The sequence below is a fragment of the Diachasma alloeum genome, unplaced genomic scaffold (genome assembly GCF_001412515.2).
Source record: "Diachasma alloeum isolate Michigan unplaced genomic scaffold, Dall2.0 Dall_scaffold_00270, whole genome shotgun sequence".
NCBI classification, from domain to species: Eukaryota; Metazoa; Arthropoda; class Insecta; order Hymenoptera; family Braconidae; genus Diachasma; species Diachasma alloeum.
The window spans coordinates 999031-1015851 of NW_021680409.1; the positions used below are offsets into that span (position 1 = coordinate 999031).

At 36.3% G+C, this 16821-nt stretch overlaps 1 long non-coding RNA gene across 1 annotated transcript in view; it reads left to right on the top strand.

Annotated features, from left to right (window-relative positions):
• Window positions 1-968, top strand: part of LOC107037778 — a 2934-nt gene extending 1966 nt beyond the window's left edge. The window contains exon 2 of the long non-coding RNA XR_001460866.1: window positions 933-968. This is a non-coding gene — a long non-coding RNA (uncharacterized LOC107037778). The remainder of the gene's footprint in view (window positions 1-932) is intronic.
• Window positions 969-16821: the final 15853 nt, after the last annotated feature.

Consider the following 16821-nt stretch of genomic DNA (forward strand, 5'->3'; position numbering starts at 1 on the left):
AAAAAAAATTATTCTCTAATATTTAGAAAAAATACTCATTTTCTTTTTTCTTTCAAAGTTGGCTTTTTCTTGATAGCATTTCTCTGCTTCCTGAGCGTTTCGAAGTATATTATCTGTTAGTATTTCATCGTGTTCACTAAACATATCTTCTTGTGTATTCATATTTCAATTTTTGAGTTAATTATTTATTATTATGTAGTTTATTTTTTAGCTTTTTGCACTGCGATTTGTTTCGTTAAATAGTGTCTAATGGATCAGCTGATCGGTGTATGGTTGGGATAATGGGTTATGTTTGTACCGCAAGATGTCGCTAGGGGTTATTGAGAACGTGTAAAATACCAGTAAAATAGCATAGGACGCGTGTAAAACTGGGAACGTCTGTTAAGTGAAGAACGATTGGTGGTGCGTGTAAAATTCGACTTACCGACCTCCAAACGCCCCTGTTAACCTGCACTTTACACGCACGCATGACATAAATAATTTTAAAGAATGTTTAAAAATACGAGGGGGGGGGGTGGCGATATTTCTAAATCCCTTGTGACAGAGGGAGGTCTTTAAGTAGAATGGCGGCGTCCAGAGTTGTTAACCACGTCGTATTTTTGAACATTTCTCAAAATTCTTTATCCTCTTCAGATCACCTTCAACTCGTTTCATTTGATTTATACAAAAAGAGCAAATTTTTCAAGTCATCTTTCAAATTTTTCCATACCCTTTTGGCAGAGAATTCATGGCGCAGTGTTGTGTCTATATAAACAACTGACTATTCTCCTTGTCTTCGTAACTGTTAGGTTTTATAAACTGACTTAATTTATTTCAATACCTTATTTTGTTGAACGAATGATACATGAATTCTTTGGAGAATAGAATCCATCATTCTAGGGAGTTGATAATATCTTTCTAATATAGATACTTTTTATTTCGATATGTTACAGAACGGGTGTCGTCACCTCTTCAGAGGCCTCGTGAGTAAAAAAAAAACGACTGAAATGCGGGGACAACCTATACCACGAAAAATCTGAAAGATGACTTGAATAAATTTCTTCTTTTGGTAGAAACCAGATGAAACGAGTTGAGGACGATATGGAGAGGATAAATAATTTTAAGAAATGTTTGAAAACGCGAGGTGGCAGCGCCGCCATTTTTAAAGTCTCTTGTGGCATAAAGAGGAAGTCTTCAAGCAAATCAACGGCTCCTGGACCTGTCAACCACCTCGTATTTTTAACATTCCTCAAAATTATTTATCCTCTTAAGATTACTTCCAATTCGTTTCATCCAGTTCCTCGAAAAATACTGATTTTTTAAAGTTATCCATCAGGTTTTTCAGATTTTTAACATATAAATTATTCTTTTAAATTTTTGGTTCCATATTAAATGTGAAATTATAATTAAAAAATGAAAAAAATGTCAAGAACAAATTATTTCAGGGAGAGAAAAATTCTTCAGCAATTTGTTATTATCAATTGATGGAGAATGATGTCAGAAATATACAGAGAATACGTACCGACGGCAGTGGTTATGTGGTTAGAGAGCGGGATTGGCATGCGGGAGCCCCGGGTTCGATCTCGAACTGGGGGGGGGGGGGGGGGCAAAATTTGTGACAGTCTAAATCTGACGGTTTCATTGTCGAGCGGGAATCTCGCAAGAGACGACTGTACTTGGGCAGGTTTTTCCCTCAAGTGAGGTTTTCCCTTGTCCTTCGGTGAATGCGGTACGGGGGGTTGGGGGTGGGAAGGGAACAAACCGTAAAAACCCGAAAGGGTATACGAGAGAAAAAAAATATGGAGAATACGTATGAATTGAAAAAATGAAGTCAAAATTCATCATTGAATAAAATGAAATCCTTAATCCCCTCGAAGAAAATAAATATTTTGGCTCATTCATTTTTTATAATTATATAAACAATCAAATCAGTTGGTTACTGTTTCAATTTTTTTTTGCTTCGTTTGCCTGGATGGTTTTACCGATTAAAACTGATGGAAAAAATTTCTTCATTACTCAAAATTGAAGCGAATCAAATGAAAATAAGTAAAAATCCTTCATCTAAAAAAATAAAATGGTTCGTTTCACTGAACAAAAAAATATTTTGAGTCGTTGATTTTTAATAATGATCGAAAAAATTAATCCTTCGTTATGTTTTTATTCGTTTTTCTGAGCTCTCAAATAATTTTCGTCTTGCCCGGATAGTTTCCAAAATCAGAGCTGACGTAAAAAATTCCTTCATCACCCGAAATTAATCCTCCCCTTCCCCTTCCCGCCGCAATTGCTCTTGAATTCAACCATGAAAACCGTCGTCCAAACAGACTCCCCATGCCATCACTGCCAAACGATTAACTCAAGTATTTTTCGCCTCTGGATCCTCGCACACATTCAATCCCCATTTTAAATCGCTCGTAACGCATACATGGGCAATACGTTTTCCTCGCCCTTATTTCCACGGCCGTCCATCATATCCCCCGGGGAAACGATGATTTTATGCAGAAACCCGGGGACGCCAGGCGTAACGCACCGTAACCGTGTGCACCGGGTTAACGTGAAGCTATATATCATAGCCCATGGCTTGAAAAAAAAAGACACCATACGCAGAGAGGGGGCCTACACGCCCCATATAAACATCTACAAACCCATAAGACTGGTAACATTGACTATTTTTTTTATTTCCCCGCCCCTTTGACTTCCCTTTTGGCACTTGGACATAATGAGATATAAAGCATGGAGCGAACAATGGGAGTGGAATACTCACACGTTACGGAAAAACGTCAGAGTTCCCTAGGGCGACATCTATTACACAGAGTTTTCACGCGTGAAAACCATTTCAAAAGAGGCAATGAATGAATGTCGATTTTCTTAAGCGAAAATCGATATTTTCTAGCGATGTTACAAGAGACTTCACGAGACTTACGAGACAATACTTTGAAGGTCTCAGGGAAAACGGAAATTTTTGGTCTCGTCTCAGTCTCGAAATCCCAGTATTTTCTTTATTTCCCGCCCCTTTGACTTCCCTTTTGGCCCTTGGAAATAATGAAATATAAAACATGGAACTATCAATGGGAGTGGAATACTCATACGTTACGGGAAAACGTCAGAGTTCCCTAGGGCGACATCTATTGCGTGGAGTTTTCACACGTGAAACCCATTCCAAAAGAGGTAATGAATGAATGTTGATTTTCTTATGTGAAAATCGATATTTTTTAGTGAGACCATAAGAGACGTTACGAGGCATCACGAAACAATACTTTGGAAGGATTGTCTCGGTCTCGGTAAACACGGAAATTTTTGGTCTCGTCTGTCTCGCATTGCAGTATCGGCTCCGCTCGTGACGACTCCGGAAGTCAATTTATCTCATCCCGGTTTCGAGTTCATCGAGTTTTCTATGTGTAGAATACTGGACGAGACTATCCGCGACTAAAACTGAGATTTTTATTTAAAAAACACGAAAAACTTGCTTTAATAATTGGTGACAGATTTTTTAAAAATTGGGACATTAGTGACATCTTCTTAAAAATCGAAAGTGTTTTATCTTAGCAATTTCTAAATTTTCATTAAATAACAGGTCTCATGATATTTCAAGTAATTTCGTCATTGAAAATTGACAATACAAAAAAAAAACCACAAAATCAAATTTTCAAAATGAAAATCAATAAAAAATTGGCAAAATTGAAGTGAGTACATCCTCTAATTGTCAATTGATTGACAACGCTATCTTACGGAAATTGTAAAAAAATAAGTGGGACTTGAAATAATTTTGTTCGTTCATTCGCAAAAATATTTTCTCAGAAAATGGGCGGGGTAGGTAATTTTAAATAAATCGCACAGGAGGATTGGAGCCTAGGGATCGGGGGGAGGGTCCGGGGAATGGAAAATTTATGGTAAAATAGACAGACAAAAGTACTTACGTACATCTACTGCCCTGCCCCCCCCTACTCCGAAGAATGAGACGGGTGCTTGGGATTTACACTGTGGGATTTTAGCCCAACGAAAACTGCCCTTTATAGCAGTCGTCTTGATGTAACGTATGGCTGCTATAGATCACAATTACGCGTAATGGGCCCTCACTCGGGTATTCATGGTGATATTATTTTCGGCGGTGGGACACACCCGCAACGCCCCATCGCGTTGATGTACCCATCTGATTTATTTATTTGAATTGAGAAGGTATGAAAAATTGGGGGGACGGAGCGAAAATTATGTTCAATTTTTATTCATTCATTAAAAAAAATATTGAGCGCAGAAAATATGATTCTTCATCCGCCACCCAAAAAAAGTCACTGCTAGTACAACGACAGACTATTGTTTAAAAAAATATATTGAAGAACGAATTTGATGGATCAATTTTTTACACTCATCAAAGTTAGAAGTCAGGGGAAAAATTATGAATGATGAATAATTTTTTTTGGCTTTTTGAATTCGTTCTTCCTCGTTGCACTCAACGAGTCAACTGCAGTTTATTCATACTACTTTAAAGAAGAAATATAATTAAAATGAACAAAATAATACAACAGAATAAATGATATGCGGTGGAAGAAAATGATGCGCAAGATGAGCAGTGGGAAGCATGTTGTTACTTCATCACCAAAAATAGCAACAATTTCCCACTTGATTTTTCCAGAAAATTTGTGTTAGAAAACCGTTAACTAAAGTAAACCTGTCTTAACGTGTCCCTTGGAGTTCTGTCCAATTAGATTATTCCTTACCACCGAGTAGTAATGTCGCGAGATGCGAGAGAAACGAGAAAAGCCGGTCGAGAACGAGAGAAACGAGAGAGGAGAGTCGGGAGAGCCTCCCTCTCTCTGCCCCTCTGTGTATTTTTTTTCCGTGCAAATTGGATTATAGAGACGAGATAAGGCGAGAAAAGACGAGACGAGAAAATCTCTCAATTCTCGACGAGACGAGAGAAGAAATTGCTCTCGTATTTCGATACGAGACGAGACTAGAGAATGGTTTCCTAACAACGAGACGAGACGAGAAGATGCAGTTTCTCGTCTGGTCTTGTCTCGCGGCATCACTGCCACCGAGTAATAGTAAAGTGTCAAAGTTTGGATCGGGAATAAGCACAGGAATAACAAGCACTCACTGGATTGAATATAAAGTTCGTATAATTACCGGATTAATTAAGTACAATGAGATATCGCGATGTAGAGAAAACTAAAGAACTCGTAATGCAAAATAATAATTCAACTTCAAACGATAACGTTTTCATTCTCACACTGAGAGAAAAATATAATTCTTCTGACTATATTCCATCACCATCGAATTATAGTCAAAAAGTCCTCAACAATTTTTCATGAGTTACGGTAACTATAGCCGGGGAAGTAATTACTACAATGGAATGTAGTCATTGCAACTATTTTATAGTTCTCCTCACGATAGATTTGTCGTGGTTACTTTTGAACTTTAGTTAGTTTCACTGCATTTTGATTTGCAAAAATTACGCTTGTGAAGTTACGATAATGTTATGTGCCGCATACAAAAAAAATCGTATCGTTCACCAAAATGCCTCAACTATTGTCTTATTGTAAATCGAACGTCAGATTTTTCTCTGAGTGCACGATATTATGTGATTGTATTGCCGTGGCTTATGTCTGAATCGTTCGACGGATCAGACATGACAAAAACTGTCCTTGCCGAAACTATATTCTTTCAATTATCGTGCAATTTCGGGCATTTTGTGTTTACCCCGTTTATCTCGCCGGCGCTACCACTTGATAATTTTTTCTTTATGATCAAAAATCGTTGAACACAAAAGACTCATCAAACAAATTCCTCTTTAATCTCCAATTAATAAATTGATCTTTTGAAATTGATTCCATTAAATTCTCCAAAATACCCTCCCGATGCACCTTGACGATGCTGAAAATACCATCTAATTACATCCTTCAAAAAATTCCCCGGAATTTCCAAAAAGAAGTGTAAAAAATCCTCATTAAATTGCCCCTCCCCCACCCTCGGAACCGCAAGCATTTGAATTGATTGACTGTAGCTGTTATTAATTCGCATTAGTTTAATAAGTAACGAAGAGGCCGACAAAAGGAAATAAGGTCACGCCAGAATGTGAGTAATGATGGCAGTTTATCTCGGAGCGAAGTAACTAGCGGTGTTCGTGTAATGGGGGCATTCATCAACCCCAGCGATCTCCTCGCATTTGCCCTGCACGTTTCCACTCGTTATACTATATACATTACATTCACAATGCACAGTATAATATATATATTAAATCCATTTTGCTGGGAGTGTATTCATCTGCCACTGTCAAGACGACAGATTTACTTGTGTCCAATAGTGTCATATTTGTCTTCATCAACTGTGGTTTTAATTGTTGAATGCTCATTTATTTTGTCGGTGTCATTGATTGATTATTCCTATTGAAAATTACTTGAAGAATTCCTGGGGCGGTGCATTTCATCGTCGACATTTCCTGATTTTATTCTTTTTGCTTCCGAATTGGAAGCAATCATTTTCAGTTATCTAATTTGTCAATTAAATTGCGTGAGAAAAAATTGAAAAAAATCAGGAATTATCAGCGTCATTCAAATTAAATTTTGCACAGAATTATTATTTTCGCTTGCGAATGGAAGCATTGTAATCGTTCAAATTTAAGTTTTGGATTTTTTGTGTTATATCGACCCATCAGTGATGGCCAATAATATTAGATTTTGACAATATTAAAAAGGATTATCTCCTTATATAGTTCAAAGTTTAACTGTATTTAACAAATTAACAATATTATAAAATTTATTAATTAAATTTTCCGATTGATGGTGAATAAAATGTTTGATAATATTGAAATATAATTTTTAGTTAACAAGCTAATTCTAAATTTAGGAACTTGATTTTCGATTATCCAAATAAGCGTCAATCTTCCTACTTAAATTATTGGTTGATTGAATATTTCAAAATTTAAATGTACAACTTGATGGTTAATTTATATTAAAAATTTCAAGATTTATGTTAAAAATTGACAACTTCACAATTTAACGGTAATTATGATTGATTGATATGCCTATCACTGCGACCCATTATGATTCAAAAAATCCGAAAATGCAATTTTTAGACCGTGTTCGTATGTATGTGTGTGGTAAAGTTTTCCTTCAATTCTTCGCTAATGAATCCATGGAATTAAATTATTCCTTTTTCTCAAATGTCGGTATTGTTGAGCCCTATATCCATCGACATTAATTAAGATTTAATTCACCTCTGAAGTGTAGGGAGTTGTGACGTAATTATTCCTCCCCTGCAATTTTTTTTTCAAATAATTTCTATTGAATAAACGAAATGATAAAATTGTGAAACTTCTCATGTATTGAACTGCTTGAAGCCTAAATAATTCATCTTAATAATTTCTCCATAAAAAATTGTAGGAAACATTCCTATCAAGAATTATTTAGTGTTGAAGAGAACATTTGCTTCAGTTTCATAATCCCTATTCGCAAAAGAATATATGAATTCATTCAATCATAAAAAAACAGGGATTCTCATAAAGTGGACAGCAAAATTGTCCGGGCTTGCCTACTTTAAATGGACCATTTTCCGTACAGCCCAGACTACTGACTCAACTACTACTAATGTTGAAAGGTGTGACGACATTATCTCCTCCCTGCAATTTTTTTCACAATTTTTATTGAATAAAGGAAATGATTCAATCGAGGAATTTGTCATCTATTAAGCTTCTTAAAACCTAAACAATAAATTTCAATAATTATTTCACGAAAAAATTGTAGGAAACTGTAGGTAATTGTAGGAACTGAAGACATTATTCAGTGACTACGAGAACATTTGTTTCAACGGTATAATACCTGTTCACAAGAGACTATCTCAATTCAATCAATAATAAAAAACCAGTAATTTTCATAAAGAGAAAAGCAAATTTTCCTGGAGTCTTTTCTTCACAATTTACCATTCTCCATACATCCCAGGAGAAAAAGCCAGCCATTGACTTGCATTTGAAGAGAGGAAACAAATTGTTTTGCCTCCTCCCGTACAAGGCCATAAATTTATGGATGTATTTTTCCTCTCCCTGACACGTTGGACATTAAAGGAACGTGCCTCGTTCTCGTTTGCGGTGGAAAAACGACTGCTCGAGGTAGAGGAGTCCAAACAAGAAGAGAAAAAAAGAATGCACAGAATGTTGCGAGGTAGACACAGAAGGATTCATTTTTCTTCCACCAAAAGAAGCGTTTTACGATGCTTTCTTATTTGATGATTGACTTCAACCACATCCCGTGTGCACAAAACTGTCGGGTCCGCTTCTTCTTCTCTCGTTTGTAATCGCGCGCCCCCTCAATGGTATATAGTTTAAAAAAAGCCCCATGTTGGGGCACGCAACCAACACACAGCCACACCATAACCCAACGGCAGCCGTGTTATTACCGTCTTTTCGCAGTCCTCGCCCCTGTAATTATGATTTTATTTTTATGGACATAAATTATACAGTCAGCCTGGCCGTGTCATTACAGGGCATTTTAATTCAAGGCTGTAAGATATAATGGTAACCTCCGTTGGAGTTACTTTAGTTTTTATTTTTCCTGGCGGATTTCTTTTCTTTTTTCAGGTTTAGGCGGTCTTTTTTTTCGCTGCGTTCACCTGCCGCAGGGTGAGAACACTACCTTTTGCACTTGTTTCCAGGTCGTCGGTGGATATGGGTAGGAGGATGGGCGGATTGGAGGTATTTGTTGGAAGGCTGATTGATTAATTGAATGAAGTGTTTTATTTATGTCCTGGAGTATACAAAAATTCTCTGAAGAAAACGTTGGAAAATTACACGATTCGTTCATATACTACCGAACGGGCGCTTCGTGCCCGTCGCTAGGTTAATTTATACTATGTTATTTTATTTTATTTTATTTCCATTTCCGTCTTCACAATTACATTAATTCAATCCTATTCATTCGTATCGTTATTATGTATATTTAACATAACATTAAGTCAAGAGGGAATCCCCATAAATCGCGTGACAATACAGATCGACAAACAATTTTCGATAATGATACCTAAAATTTCATATCTTTCTTTTTCTTCAAATTAATTAGTTTCAATGATTTGAGAATGTAAACGAATATGAACATTTTACATCCCGTTGGTCTCATTTCAATAAAACCTAAGAAGGGAATTGCGAAGAGAGATCGATCATCATCAATCAGTATCAATAAAATGAAAAAATCTATTTTTCTGTCTTTTTGAAATTTTTCGAATTGTTTTTTTCTTCTTAAAAAATGAAGGGAGATTGATATTTTCAATTTCTGTGATCATATTCCGTTGACAGAAACAGGAAAAACGGAAAATGTAGGGAAGGTAAATTAGAAATAAATTTTTAAAATCGATTTTTCAATCTTGAAAATTGCAAAACGTTTTTTTTTTAATGAAAAAAACCAAGGTATTTTCTTTCTATTATTTAATTCTGATGGAAAAAAGTGAAAAGAGGAAGAGAAACGAGATCAACACGAAAAGAGAATTTTTAATTTTTCGATGTCTAGGGAAAATTTTAATATTGATATCTTTTTTCGAATAATGAACTGATACCCATAAATTCAATTCCTATCCTCAGATTTTGATAGAATACAGAAAAAAAATAGCAAAGAATTCAAATCGGCGGTGAAAATTTTTATCCGATTATGATTATGTAATTCAATTAAATGAATTGACATAATTCGGTTAAGACCTTCACATTTTTTGTCACACATTTAGAAGATCATCTTTTAACCCCTCACGGATGGAGCCTTTCTGTTACTAAGCTTAGGCGGCGCTGAATACGAGACTCGAATTCGATTATTTCTAATGAATGGAAAATTATCAAACTGATATCTAATTGAAGTTGCAGTATTCTGGTTTCCAATTTTGTTTGCCTAGCCAAATTATTCGTCATAAATTTAGAGATAGTCAATATTGAAAGGAAGTGTTGACGTTCACATGGGTTTATACGATGTATCGACCCTGCACGTATGTTAAAAAATTTTGTCTGAAATTTCCGGTACACTTTTTAGAAATTTTTATCGTATTTAATTACCACTGAAATTTCAAGGAATTTCGTGATTGAAAATTCAGAATTTTGTGGAAAAATCAAAGAGAACTGTAAATTGAGGTTTCCTTTTTTCTCAGAAAATAAATAGAGAGCCAGAAAATTCCGGTAAATTAATTCTGGAATTTTCAGAACAGTGACACTGAATGCGATTTAGGGGGAAAAAATGATGAAATTTCAGATTTCACTGAAAATCCTATGTAATTTGGCACTGAATATTCACATTGGATTGGAAATCCAAATAAATTAAGGAATTCTCGTCGTTACGCCGCTGAAAATTTTGAAATTTTACTGAATTTTCAGTGAAACCTGAAATTTTATGTTGTTTTCCCTAAATCGCATTCCGTGTCACTACCCTAAAAGTTGGTAGTCAACTGTCCGTGAAATTTTATTTTCTTTCTGACAGGTGTCAAATCAACCTATCAATTGCAATTTCATTTCATATTTCATCAACTGATTTGTCACTAGTGTCATGCCTCGAAATATATCATGTAATTCAGTCGTCGTTAAAAATTTCAGGATATATTCCTCGAAATTTCCAGAGCAGTTTCCCAACGGTAAGGAAATGAATACATCCGATGAACTGTTGTCCAATTTTTACCCAAAAAGTTAATTTTCATAAAAAAAGAGGGTCGGGGTTATTGAAATTTCTTCGCTACAGATGCGGCTGTCGTAGCATATCGCAATGCTAACAAGTTCGAACAGCAAAAGAGGGAAAAAGAGATGAAGAGGAAGGCGGCAAGGGGCTAGGAGGGCGGGGAATGGGAGAGAGAGAGGCAGTGAAAGCTTTGGGGGATGGGGGCGAAATGAGGCTCGCGTATACCGGAGCCAAGTGAGTGAATGACAGACGGACAGCAACCAGACAGGAGACTGACAGCGCGGCGGCGGGCTGACAGCTTCGCTCACTGGTCCTCTCTCCCCTCCACCCACTTGCTCGCCCTGCCCCCCTCCTCGCGGCCCGTCCAACCGCTTCACCACCAACATGTGCGTTGATCGTAACATCAAGTAATACTGGCTACCGTGTATATAACATGTTGCTTCACGTTTCATCAACAAAAACTCAACGATCCCATCCGAAAGAGTCAGTGTCTCGTGTTTTTGCTGCTTTTTTTGAGGCAGCCTTCAGCGAGTAAACTTGTTTTGACGTCAACTGAAATTGCGATAATGTGGAGAAAAGAGTTGGGAAGAAAGGGGGCTCTTGAGAATTGAGAAAATTGAAATTGGGTTTTTTTTTCAATTGGTTGGGGAAAATTGGATAGTGCGCACAGTTAGGAGAAAATTGAAATTTTGTGGACAATTGAGTAGTACTTTTCAGGAGAGTGACATTGGATTTTTCTAAGGGCAAAAAAGCTATCATGAAAATTGAGGCACTTGAACGATTTTAAAGGTAAAATGAAAGACGTTGTTTTTTGACTTTATAACATGTGTCAAAGTGCGCTCTAACGAGGACATACACTGTTAGAAGTTTCTTAAAATTTTAGTCGCAGCGTCGTCTGAATTTTCAATGTTGTGAGGTTGAATTCAATTTCATATAAAAACGTTCACTAAATTTCTCATTCATCTTGAAAATTCAAGAAAATTGGGTTTTTTATCTTAAACAGTCATTGGTGTTTCAATGAAAGCAGGAATTTTCAAACTCATCGCAAGGAAATTGAACATCACATACAATTCAATTTTCAATAGACAGAAAATTCAGAAAAGTGTAATTATTTTTAATTTGGTTTCGAAAATTAAATGATTTTGAATCCGAAAATCCACACAAAATTTTTATCTCCTAAAAATCTCTCTCAGTATGTTTAAAAAAAGTATCATCATAATCACAGAGATAAGAAAAATGTAAATTATAAATAAAAGTCGAACATTCAGCTCAACATGAATTTTGATCCAATTTATTATTGTATATAAAATTAGCACAAATATAATCACCGCATCAACCAGCTAACTATTCATCACAAATAAATCGTAAAAACAATATTGAAAATGAATTGGATATTGTCAATTAAAGATACACTGATAGAAATGGTGGAACGATTCCATTGCACCAAACGAGGCTTCTTAACTGTTACCGCGATTCGTTAATAGTTAACGAATCGTGGTAGTAGTTAAAAAGCCTCGTTTGTTTCGACTAAACCATTCTATCAGTGTAAAAATATACAGAAAAAAGTTGTCGCAATTAGAACATTGAAAATTATTAATATAGCCCGTGTCATTATAATACCAATATTTCGTATTTCATTGCATTGGCTCCCCAGTAGCGTCTCCAACCCACCTCTTGACCTCTTGACCTTTGGTCTATTTTTCATATTTCGACAGATTTGATCATCTTCTAATCAATTTAAAGTAGTATGGTCACTCTTCAAAGTGACCGTTGAGTGTCCGTCAAGAAAATCTAAAAAAATTAATCAACTAGTGGATTGGGCTGTTGGTCGCTCGCTGCGCTCGCTCCCATTGCGGGTGGATTGGTAGCTGATGTATTCATGTGGGTCTGACCCGTCGANGTCGCTCGCTGCGCTCGCTCCCATTGCGGGTGGGTTGGTAGCGGATGTATTCATGTGGGTCTGACCCGTCGGACGGGTCGCACCAACAACTTCCCGATATTATTATTCCTCCCATTTTGACTAAAAGAATCCTTTTCAACTCTCAATACTCTGTTTATTTATTCATGAGAAACCCTTGTCTGAGCGATTTTCAAACTTTTCTCCAGGGAATTTTGGAAAAACCACTGGAAAAATCACTGGAGTTTCAGAAAATTGTAGATAAATTACTGGAGTGATTGACTCTAGTGATATCCTGATGTTGACAATGCCAATAACGTCATTTATACAGGAGAAATACTTATCTTAGCCATTTTCAAACATTTCTCCAGGAAAATTTGGAAGAACTACTGGAGCGAATCACTCCAAAATCTAATCAGGTCTAAGTTACATGAAGACGTATCGATTGGAGACAAAAAAGTTAAATCGGACCATTCGTTCACGAGAAATCGTTGACCAAAATTTTGACCAGATACGTACAAAGTAACACACACACACACACACACACACCCACAGACATTTTGTTAAAAACTATCGAGAAACATTAGAAACACCTTGAAACGTGGAGATATCATGGAAAATCGATTTTTCATTTTCGGGGGCATTACAATAACTTCCCTGCCCGGGAAGTTAAAAAACTATGACTTATAATTGAAAATTCTCTTTGTGAGTTATAAAATTTATGAATATAAGAATTAATCGATTATTTTTATTATTTTTCACTTATTAGTCAAATAATGTACCTCCTTTGACTAGTGTCCTTTTATGTGTGGCAACGCTGTAACTTAACAGCGTAGGGAAAACGAGATTTGAAATGCCCGATTGTCCCCACTCCACTAACGCGTCGTTGCCGCATCTACTCGATACGCAATTTCCGAACACCGAGGAGCCGAAATTATTTATAATTAAAGTCCCAAACGGTCAGTAATTCTCATCGATAATCGTAAATTTTTTTTTTCCACGTTTTTTGGGATTTTTTTTATAATTTAATCTTGGATTTATTATAAAAACCACCCAAAAATGTGATTTTCCCATAAGACTCTGTGTTAAAATCTAGTTTTTCATTAAATCTTATCAACCATACTAAACGATCAATGTACCACAAATTGCACCAGGAGGTTTTTATTGATATTAACTTTCATAAAAAAATCATTTCATATTTTAATTTTGGAAATCGATCCATGACCATACTACTTTAATAGGTTCCTACCTGATATCGATAATTTGAATATGTCCATTACAGTTGTTGCCTGAATTTTCAAGATTTCTCCGTGCCTGAAAGATTTTCAGGACCTGAAAATTGACAATCACTTGAAATTTCATGTAATTTTGTGGTTGTTAAAAATTTCAAGCTTTTTCATTTCTAATTTCAAGAGTAATTTTCTAATAGTATACATCCACACATACAGACGAACGAAAACATAATATTGAAACATCTCATTATTGTACCAAAAAAATCCATTCAATCATTTCTCGCGTTACGAAAAATCGAACTGAAAAATGAAATATTGAGAATTAATTGTCCGATATTCTCAACTCGACAAATTGTTTGACGGTTACCGTTACGAGAGAGGAGAGAGGAATTTGCCATCCCAATTCGCATCGGTTGTGAATAAACATTGGTACGTGTGGTAGCACGTACTGGGCATTATTATATATCACCAATAAATCGATATCGATAATTAAAATCTGCCCGGGTCGACACGCCATTTCGCGTCCAGCCCATCTCCCTCTCTCTCCCCACTGCATGTGGCACTCATACATGGAAAAAAGACCGTTCAATTTGCTGTTTGTGTAACTGACCGAGATGGCCATAAATATCGCGTTATGCTGTACATTTTTTTTTGTTCACCACTAAAATCGTAAATCGATGGGAATTTATGGTTCGCTGCAAAATGTGCGACGTGAGAGGCGAGTTAATCCAAAAACATTTTTCATTGCTTTTATCATGCCCCTCGCCCCGTCCTTCCTCTTACGTAACACAAGTTGCGTTAATTTGTCCGTTCGTTGTTCATAAATTAGGATCGACTTACCCGGGACGGCATTATCATGACGGCAGATCGACACTGTCAATGTGACTTCGGGGAATTTAAACGAAAATATGAGGATTCTGATGGCAGTGGAAGGAGGAAAAATGAAAAAAAAAACAGAGAAGAAGATAAAGTTATGTGTCTCTATATATTTTTTTCCCTCAGCCAGCGCGATGCGATTTATGGCTTCCCGTGGTGGTTTGGGATTTTACGTGCCGATACATAAGAGACCCGTGTGAGAGAGAACGGTGTTAATCCGAATTAGAGAAGTGGGTAGGAGCACTGGGGTCACATAAATCCTCAGTAGCTACAGACTTACAAATCGTTTCGAGGGATGCCACTGTCTCGTGTTACACCGGTGAGGGAGAATTGTGCGCCGAGAAAATGGGTAAAAATGTGAGAACTTCATTCGATGGGACGTTTTCTTTGATAGTCGGGGGTTATTGGAGGATGGGTGGGGTAGAAGCAGCAATTGGAACAGGTGATTTTTTTCTAGGGAAGATTCATATCTCAACTGCAAAATGATTCGGAAATGGGTATTAATTGATTGTTAATTGTGGGAACTAATAAATAAAATTCCCAATGTTTCTAAAAATTATTGAAAAATAGTTTGTTTCGAAATGATGTAATGAAATGTTTCTAAATGAATATTTTTAAAAATTATTTAAAAATTTGCTCGCAAAGAAATAAAAAAATATTATTCATGGCATCAAAATATCATCGTAAAAAACTGGAAATATTTCATACATTTTTTTCTATGAAGGAATTAGTGGAATTAATTAATTAATTGTTTAGATTTCAAGAAGCTCAATGGGTGGAAATTTCCACAATTTATCATTCCGTTTATTTAATGATAAGGCTCTTAAAATTGTCTGCAGGGAGGTGGTAGTGACGTCATGATTCCCTACACTTCGTAGTTCAGTCACTATGAGGCGCTATTTCCGCTCTACTGACATGAATAAAGTCAGGTTCATCATCAATGGTGTAAATGTGTGAATTGTTGTAAATTTGTGCAAATTCGTTTTGTACGAATATTGTGTAACATGATTTGACCCTACAATTGGCTTAAGCTGTTGGATGTTTAATAGATGAATACAAATAATAAATAATGTGATAGATATAGTGCAATACAAAAACAAAAAATGGGGGCAGGTGATTTTTACTAAGACAAATCAGTAGGTGCTAATTGATTATTACTGATGGGAATTAATAAATGAAATTTCCAAGGTTATTAATAAAAAATAAATCTTGACATTGGGCTATTGAGAACGTTTGACTTTTACAGATGTTTTAAAAAGTATTATAATATTTTTGGTTGAATTGTCAAATAATTGGCTCACAACAAAAACTAAGAAAATATGTTGTTCAATTTCTTTTTTTGTGAAGAAACTATTGGAATTAATTGTTTAGATTTAAGAAAACTCAATACCTGTGACTTGCGTAATTTATAATTCCGTTTATTTGATAAAGAGAACTAAAAATGTATGTAGGGGGGAGTAATGACGTCCCAACTCCACTTCGTAGTCGAGTTAGCACGAGGCGCTATTTCCGCTCTACTGACAAAAATAAAATAAAATAAAATCAGGTTAATCATCGGTGGTGTAAATACGTGAATTGTTGCAAACACGACCCGATAACAGGCCTAGACTGTTGGCGTCCCAGTAACTCAATAATAAACAGCAAATAATGCGATATAAATAATCGACTAGACAAACGAAAAAATCGAGAAATACCCCTGCCCCCCTCCCATATTTGACATAAGTTCAGCTCGCGTGTCACACGAGTTTGCATTCCCTCATCATTGTTATTAAAACCTCTTTCTCCCCAGAACCCATAAAACTCCAATTGCTCACGCAAGACATAATAAACCTCCCGTGTACTTCGAAACCTCCGGACTAAGTGCACACCAACCTGTCGTATTATCAACTACCAATAAAAAAAATCTCCCCTCCCCCCCTTAACCATGATACTCGTGTAACCATGATATACGACCCCTCCGTCCCCGCGTCACGGAAAAAAAACATTTAAAAAACCGTTGAAAATGGAGTAGGAAAAAAGTGTTAAGGAATTATGCCCAGGCGAGTAAATGAGATGTGTCTTCGCTCCGGGGACATAGATCACCCAGGGCCTCCCATCCATTCTCGCCGACACGGGGTGAAGAAATAAATACGATCTCTTCTACTTTCACGCGCGCGAAGAAGTGTCTGGGTGAGTTGAGGGGGGGGGGGATCGGGGGAAGAAAAAGGAG